We start from the raw sequence: 15106 nt of genomic DNA on the forward strand, positions 1-15106 counted from the left end.
GTCACTCGTGGGGCATGGAAGGGTTCCGACGTGACCCAGCACGAGATTGACTGGCTGTACCGGTCTAGAAGGATACCAGAAGGAGTGGCCTGCCGGCTTCTGGGCGACGAGATCGAACCGGATCTTAAATCTGGTGAGTTCGTCGTTTTTCTTGCCCACTTCGAGCGCGGCTTCGGCCTTCCTGCCTCAGATTTCTTTCGCCGATTCCTTGATTTCTACCAACTCCAACCTCACCATCTTCCTGGCAATGCCATCTTCTATCTCTCTTGCTACGCAACCTTCATGGAGGCCTACATGGGTCTCCGCCCCACTCGCGAGACTTTTGCTCGTTTCTTTTCCCTTTGGATTAACTCCGTTCAATGCGGGTCTTGCATCATCGGCTCCCGCCAGGGGAGCCCCTTCTTTAAGTTTGCCGGTCTCGACTCATGCCGGGCGTGGGAAAGGACCTTTTTCTACGTGAAGAACACTGGCGCCGCAGATCTTGCCTACGAAGGCCAACTGGAGCTACAATCCGAAGGAATCTCACATAGAAACCAACCGGATTGTGCGCTTCATGAAGCAACTTATGAAGGACACTGCCATCTGTTCGGATGACATTGTTCGGACGTTTATCTCGCGCCGGGTGCTTCCCCTTAAGCGTCGGGCTCATAAAATGAGCGAAATGTACGGCCCTGGCGATCCTACCAAGATCACCGGCCTCCCTCTCAGCAAAGAGGACGTAGTCCTTAAGGCTAGGCACATCTGCCAAAGCGCCATGCCGCTGGATTGGGAGTGGGGCCTTCTGCCTCTCAGCTCCCTCAACCCTCCAACTGACGAAGTAAGAGATTAGGCAATCCGGGTTGTTTTCCGGTAGCTTTTCGATGTATTACTAACTGTCTTTCTCTTCCTTTTTAGGCCAAGCAGCGCTTCCCAGGCATTGCGGCGGAGCAGCGAGGCCCTTGCCGGAACCGGGCTCTGGACAAGGTGGACCCGGATCCTTACATCCACTGGACCGACCTCAAGATGGGCCGGACTCATACTTCACGCCCCGGTAACTTTTTCAACAAAGACTCCGGTTCGGACGACGAAGTTGTCATACTCGAGGTACTTAGCCTTTTCGTTTCCTCACTGGTTATCTTTTTGTAGACGCTCCCTCAGCCAGCGCCAACCCGCAGGTCCATGAACACTTGGTTCCGCTGCAGGCCGAGGTCGGCCAGGAGTTCCTGGAGAAGCTCACCTCTCAGGACAAGAAGAAAAAGGCTCCGGCACGTGAAGCCGGCTCCAGCGAGGCTCCTCCCGCCAAGCGCCAAAAGAAGCCCTCTAAGAGGCATTACAAGAGGCGGGAGATGCCGACCTCTAACGGGTAAGACTCCGCTTTTCCTTTTGTTGTTTGAACTTCTTTTTCCGGATAGTTTTTTCAACCTTCTTTTTTTCTATCTTTCTCAGCCCAGCGCTTAAGATTTCCAAGAGCACTTCCGGAATCCCTTCGGAAAGCTCCGAAGATGCCACAAGGTCTTCGCCTCCTCCTCGTCAAAGTCTGGTACCTTCTGGTGCCGGCAACTCTTCTGCCTCCCCTCTGGGGGGCACAACAAGTGTGGGGCGCACGGCCCCGGAATTTCCAGATCACCGCGCGGAGGAGGACATCGTCTCCCCTCCTGAGAACCAAGATACCGGCGCCAGCAACACCGGCGCCGATACTGAAGATGTCGGGCGGGTGGAAACTTTGGTTTCTACCGCCCCCCAAGAAGAAGAAGAAGACTTCCGCTTCCTCCTCCTCTAAGTCCGTGCCGGAAACGTCCGAGCCGGCAAAAACTACTGCAGCGCCGGGCGCACCTGATGCCTCTGCGCCACCCAAGACTACCACCATGCCTCCTCCGGCAAGATCAGCCGGAGGTTCTGGTGCGGCCAAGCCACCAACACCGCCGCCAAGCCAAGAGCCCATTGTGGCCTGAACCAAGCAGGCGTCTGCGTCCTTCTCCACCGGCTCCCTTGTCTCTGGCGCGTAGCCCATTGTGCTGCACGCCGGCCATGCTGCCATTGTGGCCGGAGAAACGGCCCCAGCCTCGGTGGGCCGGATTACCGAGCTGAACCGCGGCGGGGCCAGCTTGGGGCATTTTCTTGATTACGCTAAGAATTGGAATCAGGCGGATGTTTCCGTGGCAACGCGCGGGCTGGGGAAGGACAAGATGCCGGTGGTTGATCCCGTTGGCCCCCGGAACACCTCGCAGCACTTCAGCCGGCTGCGCCGCGCGGTTAAAGAATTTGACACCGCGTGGCACGATGCCACCAACAACGTGGTGGTAAGTTTCACCAAACTCCAAACTTCTTTTTGCAAACATGCCGTTTTTTACTCTTTCATGGTGTTGTACCGGTATGGTGTTGGCTCCGGTAAGCGGTGGTGGTGGTAACGGGTGCTGGTGCAACATGTCATGCGAGGGTTGCAGAATTGTGGAACAGCCCTGTGCTTGCGCATCTTTCACTGCGCCTCTCAACAACAAGTGCTTGATCCAAGAGCAATCTTTTGTCAAATGGTTCGCCGGCTTTGATGGATGTGGAGTGTGGAGCTTGCACGGCTGCTCCATTGCCGCTTCCATTGTGTATCTCATATGTTCTTGCCAATCTTTTTTCTGTCCCCACTTTTCCTTTTCAACCCACTTCTTTTTAGGATCTGCCCACGGCTGCGATCCGGTTTTTTGCCTCTGGCTTCCGCTGGGGCTGGAGTTTTCCTGCACCGCGTCTACTTGTTGTGGACCATATCTTCTATCCGGGAAATCTTCCCTTCTTTTGTTATGCCGGTTATCCCGGTGTTGATCTTGCCGGGGTTGACTTGTTTACGCCGGTTCAGCTTGCACTGCCGGTTGCATTGGGTCTCCCAACGCATAGTTTTCCACCACACGCATCATCTCAGCGAGTGTGCTTGGCATGTTTCTCTGCAGCCTTTTCCACAGTGGTGATCCTCTCCGGCATCCTTGACTGAACCAAGCAATGGTTTGTGCTTCAATCACTCCTTCACATGTGTTTCTCATTGAGTTCCACCGGGTGAGATAATCCCGGTTTGTTTCATTCGAGCGTTGCTGGCATAAAGCAAGCTGTTGCGGCCTGTTTGGCCTCTTGTAGGTACTGCTGAAGTTGCTCACAAAGGCTTCCTCAAAGTCCAACCATCCATTTATGCTTCTTGCCGGCAAGTTGTTAAGCCAAATACGTGCAGGTCCCACTAGGAAGGACGGTATGATTCTCACGGCCCAACGCCAGTTTACTCCGCCACCAGTGACATAACGGCTGTGACATAGTCCGCCAACCAATCTTCCGGCTTAGTCGTGTCGTCATATGTTTTTGTATCCCGGGGCAATTGGAAATTGCGCACCGGTGGCTCTTCTCTCATGATCCGCGGGCCAAAGCACTTTGGACCAGGAGGACCCTCAGATTCGATCATCTCGGAAGGATGCACTCTGTCCAGCCTGTGCCTCGCATCCTGGCCTGGCAAGCATCTTTCCCCTACACGTTCCCCCAAAGGGTTCCGGTAGGCTCTGGTTCGTTCCACTTCAGAATCTCCTCTTCATATCTTTCCGGTTCCGCGGCTCTTGCCTGCCGGTACCTTGGTGGTGGAATTTCCTCTTCAACATACGCTGCCCTTGCAGCTCGATAATTTTGCCCGGTTTCGTGTCTACCGGCATGATTGTTTTCGGCGTAGCCATTTCCGTCATAACCGCGACCTGCTCCATAGCCTTTTCTTCCGGCATCATGTGGCCCGGCTTTTTGTTTTCCGGCAAGAACCGGATCGTACACGGTCATTTGCCGCGCATTCATTTCTTTTTCCCTTCTTTTATCCGGATGGGGGGACGACGCCTCCGCATGGGATTTGCTTCCGGCAACTTTTGTCGACCGGGCTGATTTTGATTCGAGCGCTGCTTTGTTCATTCTAGCAAGCTCATCATTTTGTGCCTGTATCACATCAAGCAACTCTCTAACTCTATCATGTTGCTTTGCTAATGCATCTCCAGATAACGATTCACACATTTCCATAGTGGCCTTAGCAGCTTTTATAGTTTTATCCGGACTACTGTACTTAGGTTTCTCTACGATGCTCACAGATGCAGAGGTACTTTTGCCGGCAAGAACTTCCTTACGCAGATCCTGATCTAGGTTGCGAGCCTTAAGCCGGTTCTCCGGTATCCTAGCGACCTGAGCACTAACAGAAGCAAAGCCATGGGCAGCGTTGTACTCACGTAGGGTTAGGTTCAGCTCGCGCTGAGCCCGGATGATGTCCGCGCCCCCGGAAAGCAGCCTCTTGCGCGTTGCCTCCAGCTCCGCTTGTGCCGTTGCCGGGTCGATGTTCTGCGCGATGGGCGTCGCCAGCACGTTCATCGCTGCTTGGAGAGGAGTTTCCGGTGGCGCTGAAGAGGCACCCGCAGCGCCTGCGTCGCGCTCCAGCGGTGGCTTTGCCGCACGGGTCGATGCCGCGCGCCCAGCTCCTTCTTCCACAGCTTCTTTGCCAGCGCCGACCGCGCCAGCCATCATGACCTCCACGCTGCCGGCGGCGCGGCCAGCACATAGCCACCTTGGCGGATCCGGCGCCACCAGCACCGGCGAGAGGTACTGGCGCACAGGGACGGTGCCGAAGTAGACGCGGTGGCTGCCGAACTCGATGATGCGGCCGTTCTGCGGGAACTTGCCGCCGTTGGCGAAGCAGCCTGCGTTGTCGTTGATGAAGTCCATGGAGTAGATGCGCTGCACGAGCGCTGACACGGTCCGTCGGCCGTCGACGTCGAGGATGCCCGCCCAAATATGAACTCCAGCAAGCGCCTCTTCCAGCCCCATGGTGGGCGCCAACTGTCGTCGTGGTGAACAGACAGATGCCATGGGATGGCTTAAGTTGGGGCCGAGTTGGACGCTAGAGGATCCAGGGGAGGGTTTTGGATCAGATAGGATGAACTTCCGGGGCTTTCCTCAAGAACTTGGCCAAGGCCAGAGGTAGAAGAAGAGAGACACAAGGATGAACTCCGTTCCAGATCTTCTCTATTCCATGAACAACAAGGTTACAAGTTTTTCTACTCTAGGATCATCGTGCTCGCGAAGGAGCATGCCCCCTCTCCTTATATAGGGGAGAGGGTGGCTTACAGGGGAAGAAACCCTAATGGCATCTTTGAACAGACGAACTACTTTACAAAGCTACTTTAATCATAGGTGACGCCGGTATCTTCTTTAAACAGGGAGGCTGATGTCTTCCGGTTGCTTTAGGCGTCACCCTTCGTCTTTTACGTCATGGCTTCGTTTAAAGCTACTTTGCTTAGCTCATCTTTGTCTTCTAGCTCCTGAGAGAATCTTTGACCAGCCTTGCTCATATACCGGTAGTCCGATATCTTCTTAGCTCCTTCCGGCATACCCCTCTTTGGGCATACCGGTATAGGTTTCCTTAACCAAAAGCCTAAGTGCACAGTCCGGATTTAACTGTAAACCGGTATCTTGGTATGCCAAACCATCCGGTTTGGCCTGCCTTTGGCATACCGGGGGTCATCCCCCCAACAACTACTGCTGTCTTTATTACACTGCTACTTATATTTCACCACTGCTACTGCCATAAAACTGTTGCTACTGATAAACTATTGCGAGCAAGTCTGTTTCCAGGTGCAGCTGAATTGACAACTCCGCTGTTAAGGCTTACAAATATTCTTTGGCTCCCCTTGTGTCGAATCAATAAATTGGGTTTTACTTCCCTCGAAGACTGTTGTGATCCCCTATACTTGTGGGTCATCAAGACTATTTTTTGGCGCCGTTGCCGGGGAGCATAGCTTTATTTGCAAGTTCACCTGAATTGATATTGTTCGCTGCAAATACTCCATCATGGGTAAACCTCGCGATGCTAAAGTTGCCATATTACCGTCCACTACAAAAAAAGGTACAACTCTGAGTACCTCTGCTGCTCTTGATTCACCATTTGTGATAAGTCAACTTGTTTCACCACCACAAGCTTCACGTGTTGGTACTTCTGCTGAATCTGAAAATTCCTCTGATAATTTTGATGATGCTTCTACCGTGCTTGATGATAATGGTTCATTAGGTCCTTTTCTAGATGCTACAATTCCTAGGTCTAGACAAATTGAAAATACTGAAATTCCTAATGAAAATACGGTTACACCTGTTAATTCACCTGAGTCTGTTGAACACTCTAGTGATGATCCTGATGAAGATTATGTGGAACTTGATGATGATTTTATTGATAAATATAATGCTACTAGTAGTGTAAGTAACATTAAAAAGCTTCTTGCACAACATGCTGTTAGATATAAACTGTCTCCTGATCCTAAATTTGCCACATCTCCTATAAATATTAAGGATAAGGATTATGATTTTTCTCTTGATTTATCTCATATATCTATTGTTGAGAAAACACCTTTTTGTGGTACTGAAAAATAAAGTGTTGTAGAGCACATGAATGAGCTTTCTACTTTGAGTAGCTTGTTTTCTGATGATATTAAGAAGCATACTTATTTTGTTGCTAAATTTTTTCCTTTCTCATTAAAGGATGATGCTAAAATTTGGTATAATAGTTTGCCTCCTGATTCTATTGATAGTCCAAGTTGCTTGCTTAATGTTTTCTTTCAAAAATATTTTCCTGCTAGTGCTCAACATATTGCTTTGCAGAAAATTTATAATTTTGACCAGGAAGATGTGGAGAAATTGCCTGAAGCTTGGGCAAGGTTTTGCTCTCTTCTTAGAGCTCAGCCTGGACATGATTTGGAAAAGCATGACTTACTTGATATATTTTATAGTGGACTAAGCATTGAGTCTAGGGCATACTACCTGGATAGTTGTGCTGGTTGTGTTTTCAGGAATAGGCCAAAATCACGATGATTGGACTACACGTGAACCAACCCCAACACCAATATTGAAGAAGAGGGGTATGATTGAACTAAATGGTGAAGATATGAGGGAAACCAAGAAATCTCTTAAAGAGAAAGGTATTAAATCTGAAGATGTGTAGAATTTACCTCCCATAGAAGATTTATGTAAGATAACTCCCCCTTCATCCACGATTGAGGTACATTCTCTTCAACGCTTTGATAAAGGAGACATTCCTTACTCAAAACCTCCTGATCAATGTTTAGATGAATTTGATAATTATGTTGTTAAGCAAGATAACTTTAATACGAGAGTAGAGAATCATCTAATGGAAAATTCTCAAGCTATTAGTAAATTGCATGATATTGTGGAGAGAACCTCCAATGATGTTAAGATGCTTGTTAAACATTTTCATATGGTTCAAACTCAAATTGATCAACTCACTAAAGTGTAAAATGACTTGTTAAAAAATACTCATAAAGAAAAACATGCTTATGAAGTAACAACTAGAGGTGGTGTTTCTACTCAGGATCCTCTATATCCTAAGGGTCATTGATACGTCCATTTTGCATCACTATTTTATATCATAATTTACTGTTATTCATTGATATATTTCATATTTAGAGATGATACTTATGTTATTTCACCTATTTTGCATGTTTCATGATTATTGGAGAATTATTCACCGGAGTCAGAATTCTCGCTGGAAAAAGCACCGCCGGGATACAATATTTCTGAAGATCAACAATTGGCGGAAAACATACCGAAGCTCCTATTTCTCCAGATGACGGAGCCAGCCAAAAGGGGAGGCCGAGGAGGGCCGCCATGGGCCCTCCCCATAGGCTGGCGCGGCCACCAAGCCAGGCGCTCCGCCATGTGGGGAGGGGGCCCACGACCCCCTCGGCCATCGCCCTTTCGCGTACTTCATCTCCCGAAAACCCTAAGGTGCAGGGGGGCATCGAGGATAGTGATGACCCACAAGTATAGGGGGTGTATCGTAGTACTTTCGATAAATAAGAGTGTCGAACCCAATGAGGAGCAGAAGGTGTTGACAAGCAGTTTCGATGAAGGATTCACTGTAAATGCTCACAGACAAGTTTTCAGGGGGTTTTGATATAGCCGATAAATAAAGTACAAGTAAATAAAATGCGAGAGTAATAATTGCAGCGAGTGGCCCAATCCTTTTTAGCACAAAGGACAAGCCGGTTTGTTTACTTATAATGACCAAACGTTCTTGAGGACACACGGGGATTTTAGTCTAGTGCTTTCGCTTCATATAGTTGATTAATCTTCATTGTTTTGATAAGTGTTGTGTGGGTGAACCTATGCTAATGCACCGCCCTTCCTAGGACTAATACATACTTGTGATTATACCCCTTGCAAGCATCCGCAAATACAAGAAAGTAATTAAGATAAATCTAACCACAGCCTTAAACTATGAGATCCTGCTATCCCTCCTGCATCGATATACCAACGGGGGTTCGAGGTTCTTGTCACTCCGGCAACCCAACAATTAGCAAACGAATACAAGATGTACTCCCCTAGGCCCATAAAGGTGAAGTATCATGTAGTCGACGTTCACATGACACCACTAGAAGAATAACACCACAACTTAAATATCAAACCATTAAATATTACTCAACATAGTTCACTACTAACATTTAGACTTCACCCATGTCCTCAAGAACTAAACGAACTACTCACGAGACATCATATGGAACATATTCAGAGGTGATATGATGATGAATAACAATCTGAACATAAACCTTGATCCAATGGTTTCACTCAATAGCATCAATAACAAGTAGTAATCAACACCGGGAAAGTTTCCCCTATCAAACAATCAAGATTCAACCCTAGATGTTACGGCGGTGACGAGGTGCAGCGGTGGAGATGGCGGTGTAGATGGTGGAGATGATGATGATGATGATGATGATCCCAATGATGTCCAGCTCGATGACGGTGACGATGGCGACGATTTCCCCCTCCGGGAGGGAATTTCCCCGGCGGATTCCTGCCCGCCGGAGAGCTCTTTCCTCTCTGGTGTTTCTCCGCCCCGCAGAGGCGGCTGTGTCTATTCTGGCTTATCCCCCGTGCCTTAGGTTTTCGGGACGAAGAAGTACGCGAAGGAGAGGCGGCCGAAGGGGGCTGTGGGCCCCCTCCCCACAAGGCGGCGCGGCCAGGCCTGGGCCCGCGCCGACCTATGGGGGCCCATGGCGGCCCTCCTCGGTCCCTCCTTTTGGTTGGCTTTGTCTTCTGGAAAAATAAGATGTTCTGTATAATTTCCGTCAATTGTTGATCTTCAGAAATATGGTGTCCTGACGGTGCTTTTTCCAGCAGAATCCTGACTCCGGTGAATAATTCTCCAATAATCATGAATCATGCAAAATAGATGAAATAACATAAGTATCATCTCTAAATATGAAATATATCAATCAATAACAACAAATTATGATATAAAATAGTGATGCAAAATGGACGTATCAACTCCCCCCAAGCTTAGACCTCGCTTGTCCCCAAGCGAAACTGAGCTCAATAAACGAGACCACATGTTTATGGAGTGAAGAGTCGGTAAATAGAATACGGACAAGAAGCATCATATTGATTCACACAAGACATTCTAGTAAACATCCTCCTCGTATAACTCAACTTGAAATAAGTAAAGAGAAATCACAAATAAAGGTGCATAGGAAATCACAATTGGTTATGGCAAACTTTGTTCTTGGTCAGAGAACTATTAACGGATTGTACTTATCTTCTAAGCAAAGCCTTTATATTAGAATTTATATGGCAGGGCTTTCATCCTTAATCATAACAATCTCCTCATAATCATTGATAGCTTTCAAAGTCATATTCATTCAGATAAAATTTGTACTAAACAAGGAAGAATACAAGACATGATTAACTAGATCATAGCATAAATGGTTGGATCACAACAACTCAATTGCTTGCTTAAGATAGAGGGAAATAGGTTTACTGACTCAACATAAAAGTAAAAGATAGGCCCTTCGCAGAGGGAAGCAGGGATTAAATCATGTGCTAGAGCTTTTCAAGTTTTGAAATCATATAAAGAGCATAAAAGTTAGATTTTGAGCGGTGTTTGTTGTTGTCAACGAATGGTAGTGGGCACTCTAACCCCCTTGCCAAACAGACCTTCCAAGAGCGGCTCCCATGAAGGACGTCATCTCTACCAGCAAGGTAGATCATCCCCCTTCTCTTTTGTTTACACATGTATTTTAGTTTTATTATGGATGACACTCCCCCCAACCTTTGCTTTCACAAGCCATGGCTAACCGAATCCTCGGGTGCCTTCCAACATTTCTCATACCATGGAGGAGTGTGTATTGCAAAATTAAGTTGCTTACTGATAAATCAGGGCAAAACATGTGAAGAGAATTATTAATGAAAGTTATTAATTGAGGCTGGGAACCCCGTTGCCAGCTCTTTTTGCAAAATTATTGGATAAGCGGATGTGCCACTAGTCCATTGGTGAAAGTCCGCCCAACAAGATTGAAAGATAAAACACCACATACTTCCTCATGAGCTATAAAACATTGACACAAATAAGGAGTAATATAGTTTGAATTATTTAAAGGTAGCACATGAAGTATTTACTTGGAGTGGCGCAAAATACCACATAGTAGGTAGTTATGGTGGACACAAATGGCATGGGTTTGGTCTAAGGTTATGGATGTATGAGAAGCATTCCCTCTCAATACAGGTCTTTGGCTAGCAAGGTTGGGTAGCAAGCATAAGAGTTGAGGGAAGCAAACAAATATACATGTGATAGAAACAATCATGCATCTCTCTCGTAAGCACAAGCAATTTTAACTTCAGAATACTAAACTCATTAGCAGAAAGATAATAAAGTAATATATCTACATGTATTTCCCTTTTCTATTTAAACATCAAAGTATTGTTGCTATTGACCAATGCTAAGTTTGCCAAAACCAAATAGATTTACTTGATGCTCCCAAAGTGATATCAATACTAATGTCAAGAGTAGTCATATAACAGAAATTGCAAACTAAAATAAGGTGTGCTAAAAGTAAATGATAAGACTAGCTTCTCATTAATATTCCATAACGATAACTCACACCAAGGGATACATAGATAACCAACTAAGAGAGAGATACTTCCACACTGCAAACCATCTTATATGATAACTTCCCTACTCATGATATGACACTACTTGATAGTAAAAAGATAAAGATAGTGATGATGTGATACCGCGGCACACCCCAAGCTTAGAACAAACCAAGGGGATGCCAATACCGATGATGAATTACTCCTTCGGCGGTGATGGTGGTTGATCCTTCTCGACAAGCTTCTTAACAAGTTCCTTTAGGTCCTCAATCTCATAAGTGAGGTTGTGAATCAACTCCGAGTTGTGCTCAACACGGTTCATAAAGTATGTCAGACGGTGAGTCCCAACTCTTAGAGTTGTTTCCCCACCCTTCAGCTTCAGGTTTCATCTCTCCTGCAGTGTTAGAACGATCTATATCCCAACCACTAGGCAATACTACCTCTTGGGTGTCCTTTCAATTTGACGACTATAGATTAGAGTGTGGAAAGGGTTGTCAATGCCTGGAGGAGATGTCCTTGGAGCTAGGAAGCAACGTGGAACTCCTCCTCCGGTGCTGATCTGTGCGCTTTTCTTGGTGTTGGACGGATTTGCTACCACGCCAATGCTTGTGACGGTGGCGCGCGGGTATACTCACGGAATTTCCTCCACTTCTCCTTCATCCTCGCTCTCGACTTCTTCCTTCAAATCGGGGTCTTGAATATCTTCCTCCAAAGGCCCCTTGTCTTTGTTGTTGGAGACCATGGTGCTTCTAGATCAAAAACAGATCCTGGCAGAAAACAGCTCGAAACAAAACACGACGAGAAAACGATATACGGACCTCTGGGGATCCGGGGGATTATATAGCAGATATTTTCACGACAAAAGGAAAGTACCAGGCCGAAAACGAGTGGAAACGGGACGCCGAGGGGCTGTCCCCATAGGGCGGTGCGGCCAGGGTGGGGCCCGCGCTGGCCTATGGGGGCACGCCCTCGTGCGTCGCCTCCACTCCGTTTCAATCTCGTAATTTTTCATATTTTCCAAAAATAGCAGAAATATTGTTCGGAAAGTTAAACGCGGACTTTTTATTACTAAAACTGTTACCTATTCAAAGTCGAACTCTGCAGAACTGTCAATTTGGTCTTTGATGAAAGCTTCCGGAGTCATCACTTGAATAACATCAATATCTTCATTATAAGAATCTCCAGAAATATAATGCTTGAGTCTTTGTCCATTCACCACTTGTGTAGCATCATCTTTCAGCGAGGCAATTTTTATTGCTCCCGAACGATACACTTCCTCAATGACATATGGTCCTTCCCATTTTGAGAGTAATTTCCCTGCAAAAAATCTGAGACGAGACCGATACAATAGGACTTTATCTCCAACATTAAATTCTCTTTTAATAATTCTTCTATCATGCCATTTCTTAACTTTCTCTTTAAAAAGTTTAGCATTATCATAAGCTTCACTTCTCCATTCATCTAAAGAACTCAATTGTAGCAACCTTTTCTTACCGGCAAGTTTAAAATCTTTATTAAGTTCTCTTACAGCCCAATAAGCTTTGTGCTCTAATTCTAAAGGTAGATGACAAGCTTTTCCATAAACCATTTTATAAGGAGACATTCGCATAGGATTTTTATAAGCAGTTCTATAAGCCCACAATGCTTCCTTTAACTTACTAGCCCAATTCTTTCTAGATTTATTAACAGTCTTTCCCAAGATAGATTTAATTTCTCTATTTGATAATTCTACTTGCCCACTAGTTTGAGGATGATAAGCTGAAGCAATTCTATGATTAATACCATATTTAGCAAGAGTTTTTCTAAAACCACCATGAATAAAGTGAGAACCTCCATCAGTCATAATATATCTAGGTACTCCAAATCTAGGAAAAATAACATCTAAAAGCATTTTTAAAGAGGTCTCACCATCAACACTTTTTGTAGGTATGGCTTCTACCCATTTAGTAACATAATCCACAGCGACAAGTATATGAGTGTTACCTTCTGAAGAAGGGAAAGGACCCATAAAGTCAAATCCCCAACAATCAAATGGTTCAATAACAAGAGTATAATTCATAGGCATTTCATTGCGTCTAGAGATATTACCAACTCTTTGACATTCATCACAAGATAAGATAAACTTCCTTGCGCATCTTTGAAAAGTGTTGGCCAATAAAAACCTGATTGTAGAACCTTTTGTGCGGTTCTATCTCCGGCGTGATGTCCTCCATAAACACTACCATGACACTTACTCAATATCTCTTGTTGTTCATATTCTGGGACACATCTTCGCATAATACCATCCACTCCTTCTCTATATAAGTGTGGGTCATCCCAAAAATAATGCCTCAAATCATAAAAGAATTTCCTCCTTTGCTGAGCTGGAAAGGTTGGAGGCAAGTACTTCGAAACAATAAAGTTAGCATAATCGACATACCAATGACTATCTCGCGAGCTCACCTTTATTATAGCCAATTGTTCATTTGGAAAACTATCATTAACGAGAACGGGATCATAAGCAATATTTTCCAATCTAGACAAATTATCAGCAACAGGATTATCAACACCTTTCCTATCTACAATTTGTAAATCAAATTCTTGCAAAAGAAGCACCCATCTAATAAGCCTTGGCTTAGCATCTTTCTTTTCCATAAGGTACCTAATTGCAGCATGATCAGTATGAACTGTGACTTTTGAATCAACAATATAGGATCTAAACTTGTCACATGCAAAAACTACGGCTAATAACTCTTTCTCGGTTGTAGCATAATTTCTTTGAGCAGCATCTAGAGTTTTACTAGCATAATGAATAACATTCAATTTTTTATCTACTCGCTGTCCAAGGACAGCACCTACATCAAAATCACTAGCATCACACATAATTTCAAAAGGCAAATTCCAATCAGGAGGTTCGACTACAGAAGCAGTTGTTAAGGCTTTCTTTAGAGTTTCAAAGGCTTCCTTACAATCATCATCAAAAACAAAAGGTACATCTTTTTGAAGAAGATTAGTAAGAGGCTTTGAAATTTTAGAGAAATCTTTAATAAATCTCCTATAAAAACCAGCATGACCAAGAATACTACGAATACCTTTAACATCCCTAGGATATGGCATCTTCTCAATTGCTTCAACTTTAGCTCTATCAACTTCAATACCTCTCTCAGAAATTTTATGTCCCAATACAATTCCTTCATTAACCATAAAGTGGCATTTCTCCCAATTAAGAACAAGGTTAGTTTCTTCACATCTCCGCAAAACTTTATCAAGGTTTCGCAAACAATTATCAAAAGAATTCCCATAGACGAGAAAAATCATCCATGAATACCTCTACAATCTTTTCACAAAAGCCATGAAAAATAGCAGACATGCATCTTTGAAAAGTAGCAGGAGCATTACATAAACCAAAAGGCATACGCCTATAAGCATAAGTTCCATAAGGACAAGTGAAAGTGGTTTTCTCTTGATCTTTAGCTCTAACAGCAATTTGTGAAAACCCATAATAACCATCAAGAAAGCAGAAATGAGTATTTTTAGACAACCTTTCTAACATTTGATCAATAAAAGGTAAAGGGTAATGATGTATCTTAGTAACTTTATTAACTTTACGATAATCAATGCACATTCTATACCCTACAACTACTCTTTGAGGAATGAGCTCATCATTATCATTAGGTACAACAGTTATTCCTCCTTTCTTAGGAACACAATGCACATGACTAACCCATCTACTATCAGCAATAGGATATATAATACCTGCTTCAAGAAGTTTTAATACCTCATTCCTTACCACATCCTTCATCTTGGGAATTAGACGACGCTGATGTTCAACAACAGGTTTTGCATCATCTTCCATATTGATGGAATGTTGGCAAATAGCGGGAGAAATCCCCTTCAAGTCATCAAGAGTATAGCCAATTGCTCCTCGGTGTTTCTTCAATATTTCCAATAACCTTTCTTCATCAATATCTGAAAGCTTAGCACTAATAATAACAGGATATGTTTTCTTATCATCAATATAAGCATACTTAAGATTATCAGGTAATGGTTTCAAATCAAATACAGGATCTTCCTTTGGTGGTGGTGTTACACCTAGATCTTCAACCGGTAAGTCATGTTTAAGAATAGGATAACGAAGGCAAATTTCATCAAGCTCATCCCTTTCTTCCCCTAAAGACTTCACTCTCACTATCCTCCAAATGTTGCTGCAAAGGATTATTAG

This window comes from Lolium rigidum, chromosome 3 (assembly GCF_022539505.1).
Source record: "Lolium rigidum isolate FL_2022 chromosome 3, APGP_CSIRO_Lrig_0.1, whole genome shotgun sequence".
NCBI lineage: Eukaryota > Viridiplantae > Streptophyta > Magnoliopsida > Poales > Poaceae > Lolium > Lolium rigidum.